The sequence below is a fragment of the Pelodiscus sinensis genome, chromosome 1, assembly GCF_049634645.1.
Source record: "Pelodiscus sinensis isolate JC-2024 chromosome 1, ASM4963464v1, whole genome shotgun sequence".
NCBI lineage: Eukaryota > Metazoa > Chordata > Testudines > Trionychidae > Pelodiscus > Pelodiscus sinensis.
The window spans coordinates 266,184,034-266,202,020 of record NC_134711.1 but is presented as its reverse complement, the minus strand read 5'-3'; positions in this window follow the sequence as shown (position 1 = coordinate 266,202,020).

Sequence of the window (17,987 nt, the reverse complement as noted above, 5' to 3'; positions counted from 1 at the left end):
ATGCTGTATGGTCATAAAACATTGACACTACGCCACTAAGACTGGGCAAAACTAGAGGCTTTCCACACACTATACCAATGTCATATTCTGAGCATAAAGTGGAATGACATCTGCGATATAGATGTTTGTAGTTGCTCTGGTCTACAGTTACTCATGGAGCCATTGTCCACAGATTCTTTATTTATGCTTGTTAGGCATGTGGCATTCTTGCAACAAGACATTCCAGCAAATGCCATTGTTTGGATGGCTTATAACATCCCAGATAAAATTCTACCAATTTAGAAGTGGAGGCAGCCCAGAGGCAGACTTCCTATTACATGGGGTCATCAAATCTGTTCCAAAGTTGGAGTCCTGAGCCATCTAGCCCTTGTGATCATGCAGAAAGTTACTAAAAGGTAAATGATTGCTACGGACAACTGTTCAGATAAGTTTTGAAGATAATATTTTATACAGGTGATGTCAGGGTACTAGATAAAAACAAAAATAGGTGTGATACTGTGGTCCTGAATCCATCATGAAGACTCCTGCATTTAACCACCAAGACATTTGTTCATGCATTGATTAAGAATACCATAACATGTATTTTGAGGTGCTATTTCAATGAGGAGAATATAGCTGATTTAGTCTATACTTTAGTATCCCTTCACTATCTTTTCCCAGAGACTTTATTCTTTTACTCCCGTCTATATATTTTTAACCTGTTTGTAATTTTTTTTGTTCCACGCTTTTGCGTTCCATCTCCTTTGCTGACCCATTTCCCTTCCCCACCTTTCAGTCTATTTTTGAACCTGGTTGATCTTCCCAGGACTACCCGTTACACACACACACACACACACACCCCCCCCCCCCCCAGGAACATGGATGATAATTTTTTAGTTTAAATTTGTATTTTTTAAAATGTAATGAAGAAGCTGAAACATCTGGTTTCTGACTGAGACCTCAGTTCTGTTCTCATTCAGATCATAGGGCTAGAAGAGACTTCAGGAGGTCATCAAGTCCAACCCCCTACCCAAAGCAGGACCAATCCTAATTAAATCATCCCAGCAAGTGCTTTGTCAAGCCAGGACTTAAAAACCTCTAGGGATGGAGATTGCACCACCTCCCTGGTAACCCATTCCAGTACTTTACCACTCTCCTAGTGAAATAGTTTTTTCTAATATCCAACCTAGACCTCCCCCACTGTAACATGAAACCATTGCTCCTTGTTCTGCCATCTGTCACTACTGAGAACAATTTCTGTCCGTCCTCTTTGGAACCTCCCTTCAGAAAGTTGAAGGCTGCTATCAAATGACCCCTTACTCTTCTTTTCTGCAGACTAAATAAGCCCAAATCCCTCTGTGTCTGTAGATCATGTGCTCCAGCCCCCTAATCATTTTGGTTGCCCTCCACTGGACCCTCTCCAATGCGTGCACATCCTTTCTATAGTAAGGGGCCCAGAACCGGACATAATATTTGAGATGTGCCTCACCAGTGCCAAATAATGGGGTGTTACCCGCACAAATTTCTCTATCCCTTCCACACTTTAGGGACACACCTTTACCCAGATCCTAGAGCTCAAGGTGCAAACCTGTTAATTTACACACCCACCCTTACCCAATTCCTAAGCCTCAGGGAGGAATTTCCTGCGGGTTTGCAGAATGTTTAGCCACTGAAAGAGCCTCATACAGTAATATTCTTATTCTCTATTTATTGACAATTCCCAAGCAACCAGAATACACATGCTATGCACACAGTGTCATGCTCACCAATCGTGATCAAGGCAGGCAGACTACCCCTGTTGGCCAGGCAAGATCAGTCTCTCTGGATAATCCTGTCAACTCTGGTCTTAGGCTGTGTCTTGGAGGTGAGTTCTTCTTCTAGATCTTTCCCCTTCTTTTTGGTGTTCCTTTCTGTTCTTGTTTCCCTGATGCTCTTCTTGCTGATCTCCTTCTTGGACCCGAGTTTATATAGTGAAACCAGAGTCCTACTTAGCTATACTTTAACCAATTATTTTCGTATAATTTTACTAACCAATCATAAGATACTGTAACAGAATTACCTAACCAATCATACGCCACCACCTTAATTGATTTACACCTAGCAAAATTAATTATACAGCAGACAGAAACAGTTACAAACCAGACAGAGATCACACAGACAATAGGAAAGTGATGACAATCATAGAGCGCGGATTCCACAACCTCAGCTATTGATAAGCAGTTTCTTGCCAGACAGAATGGTGTTACTTAAGTTTTCTTTACCCATTTTGAGATCTGTTTCTTTATCTTTATGAGTGAGTGTGGGAGAAGATAGGAAGGGGAGGAAAAGATGTAAAAAATAATAAGTGGAAAAGAGGTTTCAAGCAACAAGAAAAGGTTGAAGGAGAAAAGGCTTTGGGGTGTTGGGAACTGAAGCACCACCAATGCAGAAAAAGTGTTATAGATTGCATTAAATATTTAAAGCAACTTTATTACATTTACAACTATGTGAAATAATCTGGATTTTATAAATAACTGAATTTTTAAACATTAAGCTAACCTTGCTACAGCATTATGAAAACATACCAACCCAGATAGAAAAATCAACACTCTTATTTGTGGCCATTGTGATGAAGATTAAGAAAATGAACATCTTAATTCTATTGTAAAAAAAAAAAGTAACGTCTTATCCAGTATATCAGTTCTTCTTGGAGTGTGGGATCTCTATTTAGTCCATCCTGACCTTTACTGTGTAAATAAGTGTTTATATTATTAACAGTATTGCCTCTTTCCTCCAATATCACTCTATTTTCTTAAATCTACACACATTGTAAATAAGTATGCTATGCACAGAGTAAGCCATGTAGATTAACACAGATTTTCTGTCTGTAAAATAACAGAGGTTCCTGTGCACTTAAAAAAAATGTTTACATAAGATCTAAGACATAGGAGTAATGTTTTCATAAAGCCTTCAAGGTTTAAGTCCTGTGACTTACACAATTCCACATCGTTAGTGCTATCCGCATTCTTTATAAAATCATAAAATAATATGTAGAAAGATAGCTATGCACTGTGTCATTTATGAGAGGATACACAGGATGTTAGCAAACATCTTATCTTAGCTTTGATTTGTATTTAAAGTTAATCCTTTTATCTTCTCAAATTTTGCAGTGAGTTAATAATGTACTTATGCTTCTTTTATTGGCAAATTAAGGATGAGTTTTTCACCTAGTATCTTAAAGAGATTACTGAAAAAAATCTTAAACTAAATTTAATCCTGAGCAAATAGGATATGAGGGGAAAAATAAATTTATGCTTTGGAATAGAGAGGGGTAGGGTAATGCTTTCAAATCTCTAAATTATTCTATGTGCAGTTACTAGCTGTATACTCAGGAGAGCTGCATATTGACCCCACTGGTAGTTAACAGCATCCTTGGTCTACTTTAGTAATGCATTAGAAAAACATTTGGACTTGCACCATGCAGTTAGCTAATATTATTACATCAGATCTAAATTCTGATATTAGATTACCATGAGAACATTTGTCTCTGGTTTCAGAGGCTAGTGAAGGTATCTTAACCTACCTTTTTATTTTTATTTCTACAGCAGAAATATGAAAGTACCAGAAAAAGCATATTTGCAATTAGAACAGCATACTATAAATAAATCTGAGGGTTTGTTAGAAAAGACTGTCATTTCAGCATTATAGGAGGATGTGTATTTTATAAGAGATAACTAGCAAAATGTCATTGCTGTATTTATAGTCACTTTGGTTTTTATAAGTATAATGGAAATATTTTTCTGGAACTTGAATGAATTGGGAGTGACAAGGTGGGTGAGGTAATATCTTTTATTGGGCCACCTTCTGTTGATACAAGGCAAGTTTATGCGCTACACAGAGCTCTTTAGGTGACAGTTATTACAAATCAATAATTTTTAATAGTTCATGGCACATATAAGTCAGCAATGGAAAAGACCTGCTTTAGTGAGTTATCTAGTCTATCATGTTGCCAGTGCAGGATTGTTCCCTACAGAGAATATTTTCTGGTGTTTATATTAACTGAATTTTACTCTCAAGTGATGGAGTTTCTACCCCCTCCCCTTGGGAGATTTTCTATCATCTCAGGGTATGTCTATACTGAGGGCTAAAGTAGAGGTTAAGATACGCAACTTCAGCTAGGTTAATTGCGTAGCTGAAGTCGAAATAGCTTACAGGCAGTCCCCGACTTACGCGGATCTGACTTATGTCGGATCCGCACTTACGAACGGAGCTTTCTCGCCCCGGAAGTCGGGGCGAGAAAGCCCCGTTCGTAAGCTGCTCCGGTGCCCCTGGTCTGCTGGAGACCGTCTCCAGCAGACCAGGGGCACCGGGCGGGTTCCCGCGCTTCTGAGGCTTTGCCAGAGCAAAGCCTCAGAAGCGCGGGAACCGCTGCTGCTGCCCCTTGAGATCCGGTGCCTGTGGTCTGCTGGGGACGGTCCCCAGCAGACCACAGGCACCCTGACTGGAGCGGCAGCAGCAGGGGGGTCCCGCGCCTCTGAGGCTTTGCCAGAGCAAAGCCTCAGAGGCGCGGGGAACCGCCGCTGCTGCCGCTTTGACTGAAGGGGCAGCAGCGGCGGTTCCCCGCGCCTCTGAGGCTTTGCTCTGGCAAAGCCTCAGAGGCGCGGGACCCCCCTGCTGCTGCCGCTCCAGTCAGGGTGCCTGTGGTCTGCTGGGGACCGTCCCCAGCAGACCACAGGCACCCAGACTGAAGCCGCAGCCGTGGCGGGGTCCCTCGCCTCTGAGGCTTTGCCAGAGCAAAGCCTCAGAGGCACGGCACCCCGCTGCCGCTGCGCTCCCCGTGTCCCTGGTCTGCTGGGGGGGGGGGGCGCGCAGCTAGTGTGCTTTCCCCCCCCAGCAGACCAGGCTTTTGTTTTGGACTCTGGGGCAGAGCAGCTGGGGCGCTGCCGATTTGTCCTGCAGCGCCCGTGGGCACTACTGGACCAACCTGGCAGCACCCCAGCTGCTCTGCCCCAGGTCCTGATTCAGCCGCTGCTGGTCAGTTTCAGCAGCGGCTGAATCAGGACGTCTGGGGCAGAGCAGATGGGGTGCTGCCGGGTTGGTCCAGTAGCACCCCAGCTGCTCTGCCCCAGGCGTCCCCAAGTCAGCTTCTGCTGAAACTGACCAGCGCTGACTACAGGAAGCCCCAGGCAGAGTTGCTCTGCCCCGGGCTTCCTGGAATCAGCCGCTGATCAGTTTCAGCAGCAGCTGACTTGGGGACGCCTGGGGTTCTTAAGTTGATTCTGTATGTAAGTCAGAACTGGCGGTCAGTTTCAGCAGTGTCTGAATCTGGACGCCAGTTCCGACTTACATACAGATTCAACTTAAGAACAAACCTACAGTCCCTATCTTGTACGTAACCCGGGGACTGCCTGTATTTCAGCTTTTGGTGCTATCTACACAGGAAGTCGAAGGAAAGTTATAGAAGTTGGAATAAGAAGCCCGTTATTTCAAAATTAATTTGAAATAATGGGCTTGCTGTGTAGACTTGCACTCTGTTATTTCAAAATAACATGAGCTATTTGAAATAAGCGTGCAGTGTAGACATAGCTTCATAGATTACACTGGTTCAAATCCTGCTTGCCTTATTCATATATATCTCGCTGCATGGAAGTTATGCAGGCATCGAGAACTATTTTCATGATATGTAGGCTAAATGTTACTTTTTAATTGAATAAGCTGTCTTAGTTATGTCCTCTTATAGAAATATACTCCATCTGTTATGTCTTGGGGTGAATTATTTTGCAAGTACACAAATTTAGCTGTCTTTTGGATTAATATAATGGAAAATATATCATTGAGCAAGGAAAATATAAGAAAACAAATTAGCAGGATAAATAAAAAATACTAACCTTAACATTTGCATTTTCTTGCTTTTCTGTTTCCCTGTTCTTTGTTTTCCATACTTTTTCCTGTATCCCATTTTTATTTTTTCTTAATTTATCCTCCTCTCAGCAATACAAAGATTGCAGAAGTGTGTGCTCCCCTTTTGGCATTTCTATATATTCTGCACGCAGATGGGTGTTTGCAAACTCCAACATGTGCATAAATTAATGTATTGGTAATGGTGTGCTCAATCGTGCACAAGCAGGACCGAAATGTGGCCCTCTCCCATCTTTTCTCTTTTTAAGATTCTGTCATCATCTTCCTGTGACTGTTTTCTTTTTCACTCCATCCCATCGCTCTTTCATATTTAGTTTCTCTTCTCCCTTAATGAAATTTGTAGATGGTACTGCTGTGGCAGACAACAGCAAGGACAGAAAAATAATATAATATAAAAAAAATACATAGATTCTGGTCCATACTCCAATGAATGGAAGGACTCCTCATTGACTTCAGTGGGCTTTGAATCAGATACCTGGATAGGCTAGAAACATGAGTAGAATTTGGGAAAAAAGAAACTCAGTTGGGACTAATGCAAATTCATTCATCTAGGTAAAAATAATCAGGGGAAAATCAACATTCAGTGGACACAGAATGTACTAAATGATTAAAAGACTATCAGTTACAGTGGCTGTAATGAATGTGAGTTTCCATGGTATAATATACTTGCCTATAATTCAGACTAATAAGTAGTTGTCACCCCAATCCTTAGCCTGGGGTGCCTGTCAGGGGGTTCACACCCCAGTGCACCTCAGTGCCCCCTGACTGTCCTCATATAGCCCCTCTCAGGGCAAGTTACAGTCTGTATGGGTTGCTCATCATAGGCATCGGGGTTGTCTCAACTGCCCTGCTTACCTAGGCTGTATCAAGGTCCACCTCCAAACCAGAGCTTTGCCTCCAGCCCCTAGCCAGGGGAATCTTGGCTGGCTCTCTTCCTGCTATTGCTGGCTATCCCCAACGAGCTCCTCTGCAGTCAACTCTCTACTGGCTCCCCCTTCAAGCAAACTGTGCTTCTCTCTATATACCTCCCAGCTGGGCTCACACTCACCCTAATGATTACAGCTGGCTTCTACAAGCCACTAGTGCTGCGCTGGATCCTTGTCAGCTGGGCTCTCACTCACCCTAATGATTACAGCTGGCGTCTACAAGCCAATCGTGCTGCCCTAGTTGCTTGCCAGCTGGGCTCTCCCTAGCCGCAAATAGCTCCAGCTGGCCTCTTTCTTTCTAGCCCCGGCTCTGGGCCTGAGTCCTGGTCTTAAAGGGCCAGTGCAGGGCAGGCACCCTGTCACAGTGCCCTTTAGAGGGCTTTGTTGCTGTAGCCCCAAGTCTAGATTGCTCACAAACAGCCTCCAGCATTCTAGTCACTCCCTGCTAGATCCATGTGTGTGTGTCTTACCATGCTTCATGTCAGGGGGCACCCCCCCCCTCAGGGGGTGCTGCCCATGTCCAGGACATAGTTTAGACCTCTTGGGCCTAGTCTCACAGTACAATGCCCCTGTCTCAGGGGAAATACGGTCTCCCGGCCTAGGCCTTCGTACACAGGCTCTGAGGCCTTCAGCTGAGCCCCCACTCACCGGGGTTCAGGGCAGGGGTGGCTCCGACCACCGGGCCTCGACCCAGGGCCCTATCAGCGGTGGGCAGCTCCCACCCCTGGCTCGCAGGGGTTCCTCCCTGCAACGCGCTGAGCCCTCCGGGGCTTCTCCAGCTCCCTGCCCTGGGTCGCTTCCTACCCCCAGCCCCCAGCCCGTCGTGGTCCCACCCGTTGGTGCGAGTTGGGTGCTGTAGCCCAGCTTGGGCCTGGCAGCGGCGCGTCCAGCGGGCCTGGCGACTCCCTCCCTAGCGGTCGGGTCTGCGGCTTGGGAGGTTGGGCGCTAGCTCCGGTTCCAACAGTGGTCTGCCCCTTCTGAGCAGGCCTGCAGCCTTTTATGCCTTGGCGCCCGGGGGAGCATGCCCAGTAGGGCTGCGTGGGTAGGGCCCTCTCCTCCCCCTGCGCCAGGTGGTTTCCCTGGGCTTGAGTGCGGGCAGGGGCTACACCGTCACACTTAGCTATATTGCAGAGTGATACCAAAACAGTGCCAGTCCTAGATTTCCCCCTACAAATGTATGTCCTATACTACCCAGTCCTCTCCTAGTCAATACAAGTTTATATGAAGTCAGTCATTTTCCATCAGTAGAATAATATGTATATATCTTATGACTCAAATGGCATTTTACAAACCCTCCAGTTTAAACACTCTTGATTATAGTTAATTCACTTGTTTTGTTTAATGTAAACAGATTTTAAGTGAGTAGAAGTAATGAGACATAAAAGTAATAAATGACTAGAAGAAAAATAAAGATAAGATGCCAATGGTGCCTATCTTAATATATGTTAAATTCAAAGGAACATTTTCTCCCTGTATACTCTCAGGGTATGTCTACACTAGCTCATTAATTCGAGCTAGGTAGGCAAATGAGGCAACCGGAGTTGCAAATGAAGCCCGGGATTTAAATATCCTGGGCTTTTTTTGCATGTTCCCATTCTCCTGGAATGAGGAGTAACATTTCATTTGAACTAAGGACTTAATTCAAATTAACATTTCACTGCTGCGTGTAGCCGTGCGGCAGTGAGTTCAGGCTAGTGAAATTTCAAAATGGCGACCAGACAGGAACATGCAAATAAAGCCCAGGATATTTAAATGCCAGGCTTCATTTGCAACTCCGGTAGCCTCATTTGCCTACCTAGCTCGAATTAATGAGCTAGTGTAGACATGCCCTCAGTAGTCATACTGACAAAACTTGTTAGGACAGGACACCCCTCACCACATCCAATATCTACTTCCTTTATTCCGTCAGATGCAATTGATCAATGGGCAGGGTGGGAGGAGTCTTGGGGGGTTTGTTCCTCCTCTTTAGACTATCAGTCCCCCTCTTGAAAAACATTTCCTTCTGAGATTTAGTAGCCAAAGAGTCTATAAGGAAGCACGTTCCCTGCTACTTTTCCTTACCTGCTGGAGTTTCTTTTGTTTCCCTTCCCTTGATGGCTCTAAGTGCAATGCAGAGTGCGCATTCCTTTGTCTGAAACAGACCTGTTTGCCAAATTCTGCTGTAGTTTGGAACGTGTATTAATAATATATAGGGGAAATAATACAGAGAGAAATTGTATAAGGGCACATACAGATGATACCTTATAAAGCATAGTTTCTACAAAGATTACTAAAACAGAGTAGCAGGTGGACATGGGTTCATTCTGTCACACATGGTAAAATAGTGATGATAAAAAGACTGTGAATACACAGAGGGAGTATGAAGAGAGCTGAGAAATTATAGTAAAAGTTGACATGTACATTCTTTTCAGTATGGTCAGGAGCCTGGTCTTACATACCCTCCACCTGGGATTTCAGGATGCAGCCTTACTCATCATGCCACATAGACTCACTAGATCAGCCTGTAATTCAAAAACTCAGGTGACCAATCTCTAGGGCCGCATGGTCTTATTCCTGATTCTGTACCTTTTTCCTGTGTCGGTCTGTGCAATAAGATATTAACTGCTAATTACTATTTGTACACAACTGGATCCTCCTTGTTGCTCTGCCTGATTCTGTCTTGGTGTCCTTTCTCTTTCAATTAGCTCTCCTGGTTATTGGACTCTTGCATGAACTCTGACCACTGACGGGAACTTCCCTTTGTCCCCCTCCTCCCCCTTTGAAGTACTTGGAAGAGGGGAAAATGATCAGGAATAGTCAGCATGGATTCACCAAGGGCAAGTCATGCCTGACCAATCTGATAAGCTTCTATGATGAGGTAACTGGCTCTGTGGACACGAGGAAGTCAGTGGATGTGATATACCTTGACTTTAGTAAAGCTTTTGATACAGTCTCCCACAATATTCTTGCCAGCAAGTTAAGGAAGTATGGATTGAATAAATGGACTGTAAGGTGGATAGAAAGCTGGTTAGATTGTTGGGCCCAACAGGTAGTGATCAACAGCTCAGTGTCTGGTTGGCGGTTGCTTTCAAGTGGAGTGCCCCAAGGCTCAGTTCTAAGGCCAGTTTTGTTCAACATCTTTGTTAATGACCTGGATGTGGAGATGGATTACACCCTCAGCAAGTTTGTAGATGACACTAAGCTAGGGGGAGAGGTAGATACATTGGAGGATAGGGATAAGGTCCAGAGTGACCTAGACAAATTGGAGGATTGGGCAAAAAGAAATCTGATGAGGTTCAAGAAGAACAGTTGGGACAGAAGCATGCCAAGCACTGTTAAAGACTGGGGAGAGAGAGGCTAAGCAGCAGTTTGGCAGAAAAGGACCCGAGGATAACAGTGTATGAGAAGCTGGACATGAGTCAACAGTGTGCCCTTGTAGCCAAGAAGGCTAATGGAATATTAGGGTGCATTAGGAGGAGCATTGCCAGAGAAGTGATTGTTCCCCTTTATTCGGCACTGGTGAGGCCACATGTGGAGTATTGTGTCCAGTACTGGGCCCTCTACTATAGAAAGGATGTGAACGCATTGGAGAAGGACTAGCGGAGGGCAACCAAAATGATAGGGGGCTGGAGCACATGACCTACGAGGAGAAGCTGACAGTAGACTGCTTTGTTAGCTACACCTGGGACCCTAAAAGGGGAAGAAATGGGAGAGGGCATTGGCTGGAGGGTAAAGTGGTAATGCCATTAGACTGATATTATACAGCAACTGCTGGAATGAGACAATTGGTCCCATGAACTTGAGCTCTACATAAAGGGGGTGCCCTGCCAAGGACATAGACCTTGTATGCAATTTTAAAATGTAGATGGGATAAAGCACCAGAAAAAATAGCCAAGGATGCTAAAATTATGCATGTATTAGTCACTGATGTAGAACCAGGGTGGAAACTTCCATCATGGAGTGGCATGGGCTGGACGTTCCCCATCCCTGAATTGTAGAAACATGCCAGGTGAAACTCTCCATACAATGAGTTAAAGTTGCCCCCTAAAAAAATTGAACCCAGACTGTCATTAAAGTTGTGCTGAGATTTAAAAAGCACTCTCCTTTTCTGGGACAGAGAGTCATAACTTTTCTGAGGTTCCTTTGTGTTGCTGAAAAGCTGCACAAAAGGAGAATGTCCAGACAATGTGATCCTAGATGGACAGTATTGCAATAAAGGAATTTCCTGGGAGAAAAGCTGAAACCAGAAAAGAAGATTGAGTCCTAGAGGATGCCAAGAACTGCTTCTTGATGAGTGGGCAGTGGTGTCTTTGCTGGGTTTTTTTTATAAAAGGATATTGCTTATGTGCATTGAAATCCCCCTCCTTTCAATTAAATGGGACTCATGGGCATTCTCTCAATAAATTATACCAGGACATTCCTTGAAACTAATCTTCAGGGCTCCAAACACTTCTACTGGTTGGCAAAGGGACAACATTTGGTTATCAAAGAGGGATCAAGTTACAAAGGAAAGAAATTGGGGGGGGGGGGGGCTAATATTCCTGATGAACTGAGATGGAAGAAATAGCTTGCAGAAATCAAAGCATGCCAGGAGTTTTGAAATAACTCTTACAGGATGACCTTGACAGGACTCTGCTCAGCTCTTAGAAAGGATTGGGAAAGGAGCTGAAGGCAGAGATTAAATTCAGTCACTGGGAAGTAAACACTTTATTGAATAAGAAGCTACAAAGTGCCCGATGGAGAGGTTTAGATTTCCTTGTCAAAATGCTTCAAGAATTTCTGTATGAATCATCTTTAGAGTTGAGAAGGTAGTTCACCTTGATTTCCACATAATCATGGACCATCTCTGCTAAAACTAACAAGAGGTTGAGCCATTTCTGGGGTGGACACCTGTCATAGAATCATAGAACTGGAAAGGACCTCAAGAGGTCATTGAGTCCAGTCCCCTGCCCTCATGCAGGGACTGGTTGAAGACCACCAATTTGTTACAGTTGGTTGCTAAATAACCAGCAGATTAGCATCTCTTTCAGTCTAATGAAATTTTGCAAAGACAGCAGTAAATAGGAGGAGGGGTTGGACATGCACTGTTATAGATAAATAAATGTATAAAAAGTTTGCAATCTTCATGCTAGTTTATGGTTTGTTCTTATGTACTTTTGCAAGTCAGAAGCTTTGTATTTGCATATTTTCATGCATTTTTCCTGTTACAGACGCACTTAGCAATTTACTTTATTTCATTCCTTTTGTAGTTCTACAGATAAACAATTCTTATCTCAAAAGGAAAAAATACATTATTTCACTCTTACAGTATGTCTACACTGCAACGCAATTTTGAAATAACTAGTGATATTCCGAAATAACTTACTCCACGTCTACACAGCAGGCAGTTATTTTGAAATAATGTCAAAATATTGTCAAGCTGAAGGACTTCTTACTCTGACTCCTGTAACCCTGATTGTACAAGAAATAAGGAAAGTCAGAGGAAGAGTGCTCTATTTCGTAATAAGTGCTGCGTAGATGCTCTCTATTTTGAATAAGATATTTTGAAATAAGATATGTAAATGATGTAGCTCAATTTGCGTAGCTTATTTTGAGTTAAGCCCTTAGAAGCACAAGTAAGTAGTGGAAACGTGGGGAGTGTAAAATATGTAGTAGTATTAGTTATGTCTACAACACTGTAAATGTGCATTGCTTCTATGTACATATTAATAAAGACAAATGGACTTGCACAATTTAAAATACATAAAGGACATAGATTATATTTACTCATTTCACTTTGATTGTACATGAGTAAACTAGAATCTAGTTGCTTTTACAATTTTTTCCTCTTAGCATTATACTTTAAGACTGATTTTTAATGTCTTTATGTGGGGATACATAGTAGAGAATAAAATATTATTCAATGTTCTAGTTTGGACAAGAATTAGTGGATGTGGGGTTACTACAGACTCATACATCATAGTAGTAATCTTGAACAGTTTGAGTAAATACATTGTAGTTTGTTTTTATATTCAATTTATTATTAAATAAAGTTCTGTGGGAGCATACCAAGGCCTGTGGTAGCCAGACTGTGCTCCTAGCCTCCACCGCCAGTTATAGAACTGCATTCCTGGCTCCACAACCACCTTACTTTCCCTGGGCATCTTTCCCTGGGCATCCCCCATCCCCACTTCTCCCCCTCCCTCCTTCTCTGAGACTGAGCACTCAAATGAAGGTATGTCTAGACTGCAGAGTTTTTCCCGGAATACCAGAGGTATCCTGGGAAAAACTCTGCCACATCTAGGGAACATGTCCACTTTTTCGGAACAGTTTCTGAAAAAGTGGGCATGTTCTTTCAGTATCCCTGTATTCCTCATTTTATGAGGAATAAGGAAACTTGTGAAAGAGGAGGTTTTCCCCTTATTTGGCCCCATGTAGATGGTCCAAATGTCGGAAAAGCCACTTCTGAAAAAACAAGCGGAAAAAGGTGTATCTTTGTCTCGTAGACAAACGCAGTGTAGACATAGCCTGAGGTATTTGTCGTGCTCTGGAAGCTCTGGGAAGACGTGGTGGGAGGAGGCAGGAGTTGCTGACCATTGGGCCCAGCTTTTCCCTGTGAGTGCTCGAGGCTGGGAGTACCAACGGGGATGCCAGACCACAGATAGTGCCAGACTGTGGAAGTCCAGACCATAGAGATTGAACCTGTAATATCGAACTGTGAATGTATATAACATATAAATTAATAACCTGAGTTCTGTTGTTTCTTGAGCTAAAAGCACAAATAGGCAGTTTTCAAAAGCTAGGTTCTTTCTTAGCCAAAAAGCCCATTAAAGCACAATTGTGAAAGCCCATGGGATTTTTGCCTGACTAAAATCTTCAGGAGTGGGTTTAGGAGGGGCATAAAATCAGTTGCCATAGCAATTGGTCATTATTTACATAAATAAAACTTGTCTTTTGCCATTAAAGTGAATAGTGTGAATACAGCAACCTGTCAGGTACACTTGTCACAATCCAAAAAGCCATGTATTTCCACGAATGTAAGGCCAAATGAATAAAATAAGAAAACGGTCACATATGTGATAGGCCACTATTACTAGCATATCCTCTGACATGCAGAAAAACCATTAGCATCATATTTCCTAGCAGTATTTTATTAGACTTTGGCAATTTGCAGGGACTGCTAAGATGTTTGGAATGTAATGCATAAAACAGAAAGTGTTATTGCCTAGAAAATATTTTTAACCCCTCTCCCCATGCTTCTCCAGTCACTGAAGTATATGAAGGAACTGAGAATAAAGTGATAACTAAAGTTTCTCTCCATGAACCAAATTCTAAATCTAAGCATAATAACTATATATATAGTCCTTCAATCAGCAATTAATCCCAAAGGACATTCAGGCTACATCTACACTGCAGCCTTTGTCGGCAGAGACAATGAAAATGAAGCGCTCATTAGCATTTCTCACGCTCTCATATGCATAGTGTCTTCCGATCTGTTTTGTGAAAGAGGCTTTTGCACAAAAAAACGCAGTGTAGACAGGCCATTTTGCACAAAAAAACCCTTTTGCGCAAGAACCCTTATTCCTCAAAAAAGCAGATATACAGGATCTTGCGCAAAAGGGTTTTTTGCCCTGTCTATGCTGCAGGTTTTTTTGTGCAAAAACCTCTTCCGCAAAACGGATTGGAAGGGACTATGCATATGAGAGTGCGAGAAATACAAATAAGCAGTTCATTTGCATTGTCTCTGCAGATGAAGGCTGCAGTGAAGCCCATAGTCTCAGAGCTATGTACTGTTAGTTGCGTACCACTCCTTTCATACTACACATGATCTATTATTCTCTAGAGTCCTAGCAGAGTGTGCCATGGATGTTTAGTTTCTTCAAGGCTTAACGAAGCTACTCTTAAGCAATGTTCACACTTCCACTTGCCACAGGAAAACTTTGTGATTCATGGGGGGGAGGGAGGAGTTTAAGCACCTGTGAACAACAGTTTTGTTGATCAACTGCAAGTGTAGACATATCCTTCCTGTGACGGGGCAGACAGACCCCGCACTGACGAACAGGGGATAGCCTAGGCCCAGCTGGCGGAGGAAGCCCCGCCCCTCGGACCCTACTGGGCATGCTCCCAGCAGCGGCCAGGTATAAAGGCAGAAGGAGCCCTGCAGTCAGGGACGCTGCAGGGTGAGGAAGGAGACCAGGCCGGGCCAGTGTTCCTGCAGCCACTGGGACCAGAGTCGCCGCCCGCGCCTGACCCTGACACGGAGAAAGCAGCCGCCGACCCAGGGCGGCAGGAGCACGCCCACGACCCTGGCAGGTACCGACTCAGAGGCGAAGGGGCCCGGGGGAACCAGGGCGTGGTGGGAAGCAGCCCAGGGCAAAGGATATAAAGTTTGGCTCGGCGCGTATTGGCCAGATCCCCCGCCGAGCGGGCAGGAGCCATAGGCCCTGCCTAAAGGGCCCTGGGCTGGGACCCAGTAGAGAGGGAGGGCCCGGGTCCCCCTACCACCCATTTTCCCTTCCCTGGATAAGCAAACCCCGGGCCTGGGGAGGCTTCTCAGAGCAGCTAGGTCCCTAGTACCATATATGCCCTGATAGAGGGGCCTGGACTTTTACATTGAGACTTTGGTTACCGTATATGCCCTGATAGAGGGGCCTGGACTTATACGTTGGGACTTTGGGGTACTGTATAGGCCCGGTAGGAGGGGGCCGAAACCCCTGACACTTCCCAAAAGAAGTTGGCCCATAAAAGATATTACCTCACTCACCTGGTCTCTTATATTCTGGACCCAACACAGCTACAGCAACACAAAATTTCAAATTGACATTGACTCTTTAATGAATGGCTCAAACTGCAGCGGAGCAGAAGGTTTGGAGTCCTAATTTTCAGCCTGTTCATTCATTGGTCCAGTATCATCTTAAACAAGTTACAAAGTGTCATAGAATATAGATGATGTTATGGTTAAATGCAGAACATTATCACCTCTTTAGGTCAGCATTGCTATGTGGTTTCGATCACTTTTACAGCATAGATTTTATTTGCTCAATCTAGTTCTGCAGCCTCTCTTTTATTGCACTCATGGGCTATGTCTATACTGCACCCTTCTTCCGCAAAAGCTTATGCAAATAAAGCGCAGAGTAGAATATTGCCGCTCTTCATTTGCATAATTAATTAGCAGCCGTTTCTGTGCAAGAGGCTTTTGTGCAAAAAGGAGCTGGGTAGACGGCTCCTTTTTGCGCAAAGACCTCCTCTTGTGCAAGAGCCGTTCTTCGTGAAAAAAGAACATTTTATTTCTGCTAGGACTCTGAATAATCTGTGTAGGGATGGCAGTTTAGATGTCATTGCTGGGTAAGTAATTTCAGGCATATATAACTATTTGGTCTCCACCACCAACACCTCTCTGCAGCTCTCGTTCAGGACTTGTAAGTAGTCTCTCCTCCATCTCTGATTCCTTTCGGTCTAGATTTCCTGGCATAAATTTATGTATGCTTGACAACTACATACTGCCTTGTGCTTTTTAAAGTTCTTTGGGAAGAAAGGTGCAATGTTAGTGTCATATTTTTATTTCATTAAGTTTAAAATATCCCATCTAAAACTAGAAAATGTCTGCTTTTTATCAATAAGGTTTCGCAAAACCTAGTTAAGCAATTCTAATTGCATATGCAAAACAACAACAAAAACAAACACAAAAACAAAAAAACAAACCATTTTTCTTACTTTCAAAACTGGTTAAACCAATGAACCATTTCAAATTTCAATGCATGTTAAACACTTTCTCAAGCATTCTTGCCAGCTCTTATTTGGGATGAGAAATTGTTGAAACTATAAAATGTAAACAATGCTCCACTTCAACTTAAGAGGTTTTAAGACAAGAATACTTTCCTTCAATATTACACATATTTTTTATTCAGTACTTCATTTTTTTGTTAATTATTAGCGGGTGTTTTTATATAAAGGTCTGAGAATTACAATATGTAAGTCAGCTCATCCAGATGTGTGGCCCCTTTCTCCCTACTGTTTTTTTTATTAGATTTGGAAGGAATGGGCACATACTACCTGATAATTAGCTTTTACACTGTAGAATCATAGTGGAATCATAGAATCATAGAAGATGAGGGTTGGACGAGACCTCATAAGAACGGCCATACTAGGTCAGACCAAAGCCATCTAGCCCAGTATCTTGTCTTCTGACAGTGACCAATGTCAGATGCCCCAGAGGGAGTGAACAGAACAGAGAATCTTCAAGCAATCCCTCTCCCATCACCAATTCCCTGCCTCTGACTGAGGGTAGGGACATCATTCCTACCTATCCTGGCTAATAGCCATTGATGGACCTAACCTCCATGAATTTAGTTCTTTCTTAAACCCTTTTAAAGTCAAGGTCTTCACAACCTCCTCTGGAAAGGAGTTCCACCGGCCAACCATGCACTGTGTGAAGAAAAAATTCCTTTTGTTTGTTTTAAACCTGCTACTTATTAATTTCATTTGGTGACCACTAGTTCCTAGGTTATGGGAAGAAGTAAATAACTTTTCCTTATTAGCTTTTTCCACACCAGTCATGATTTTGTAGACCTCTTTCATATCCCCTCATACTCTCCTCTTTTCTAAGATGAAAAGTCCAGGTGTTTTTAATCTCTCTTCATATGGGACCCATTCCAAACCACTAATCATTTTTGTTGCCCTTCTCTGAACCTTTTCCAATGCCAATATATCTTTTTTGAGATGAGGTGATCACATCTGTAAGCAGTATTTAAGATGTGGGTGTACCATGGTTTTATATAGAGGCAATAAGATGTTCTCTGTCTTATTCTCTGTCCCTTTTTAAATGATTCCTAACATTCTGTTTGCTTTTTTGACTGCCACTGCACATTGTGCGGATGTTTTGAGAGAACTATGCATAATAGTGAACAAGGGTCTATTTAGTGTGCTTGGACTTTCAGAAAGCCTTTACAAGGTCCCTTACCAAGGGCTCTTATTGCAAAGTAAATTATCATGGCATAAAAGGATCATGGATCAGTAACTGCTTAAAAGACAGAATGCAAAAGGTAGGAATAAATGGTCAGTTTTCAGAATGAAGGGAGGTAAATAGCAAACTACCCATGGGATCTATACTGGGATCAATGTGATTCAACAAACTCGTAAATTATCTGGAAAAGGGGCAAACAGTGAAGTATATATACAGATAATATAAAGTTACTCAGGACAGTTAAGTCCGAAGCCTAATGTTGA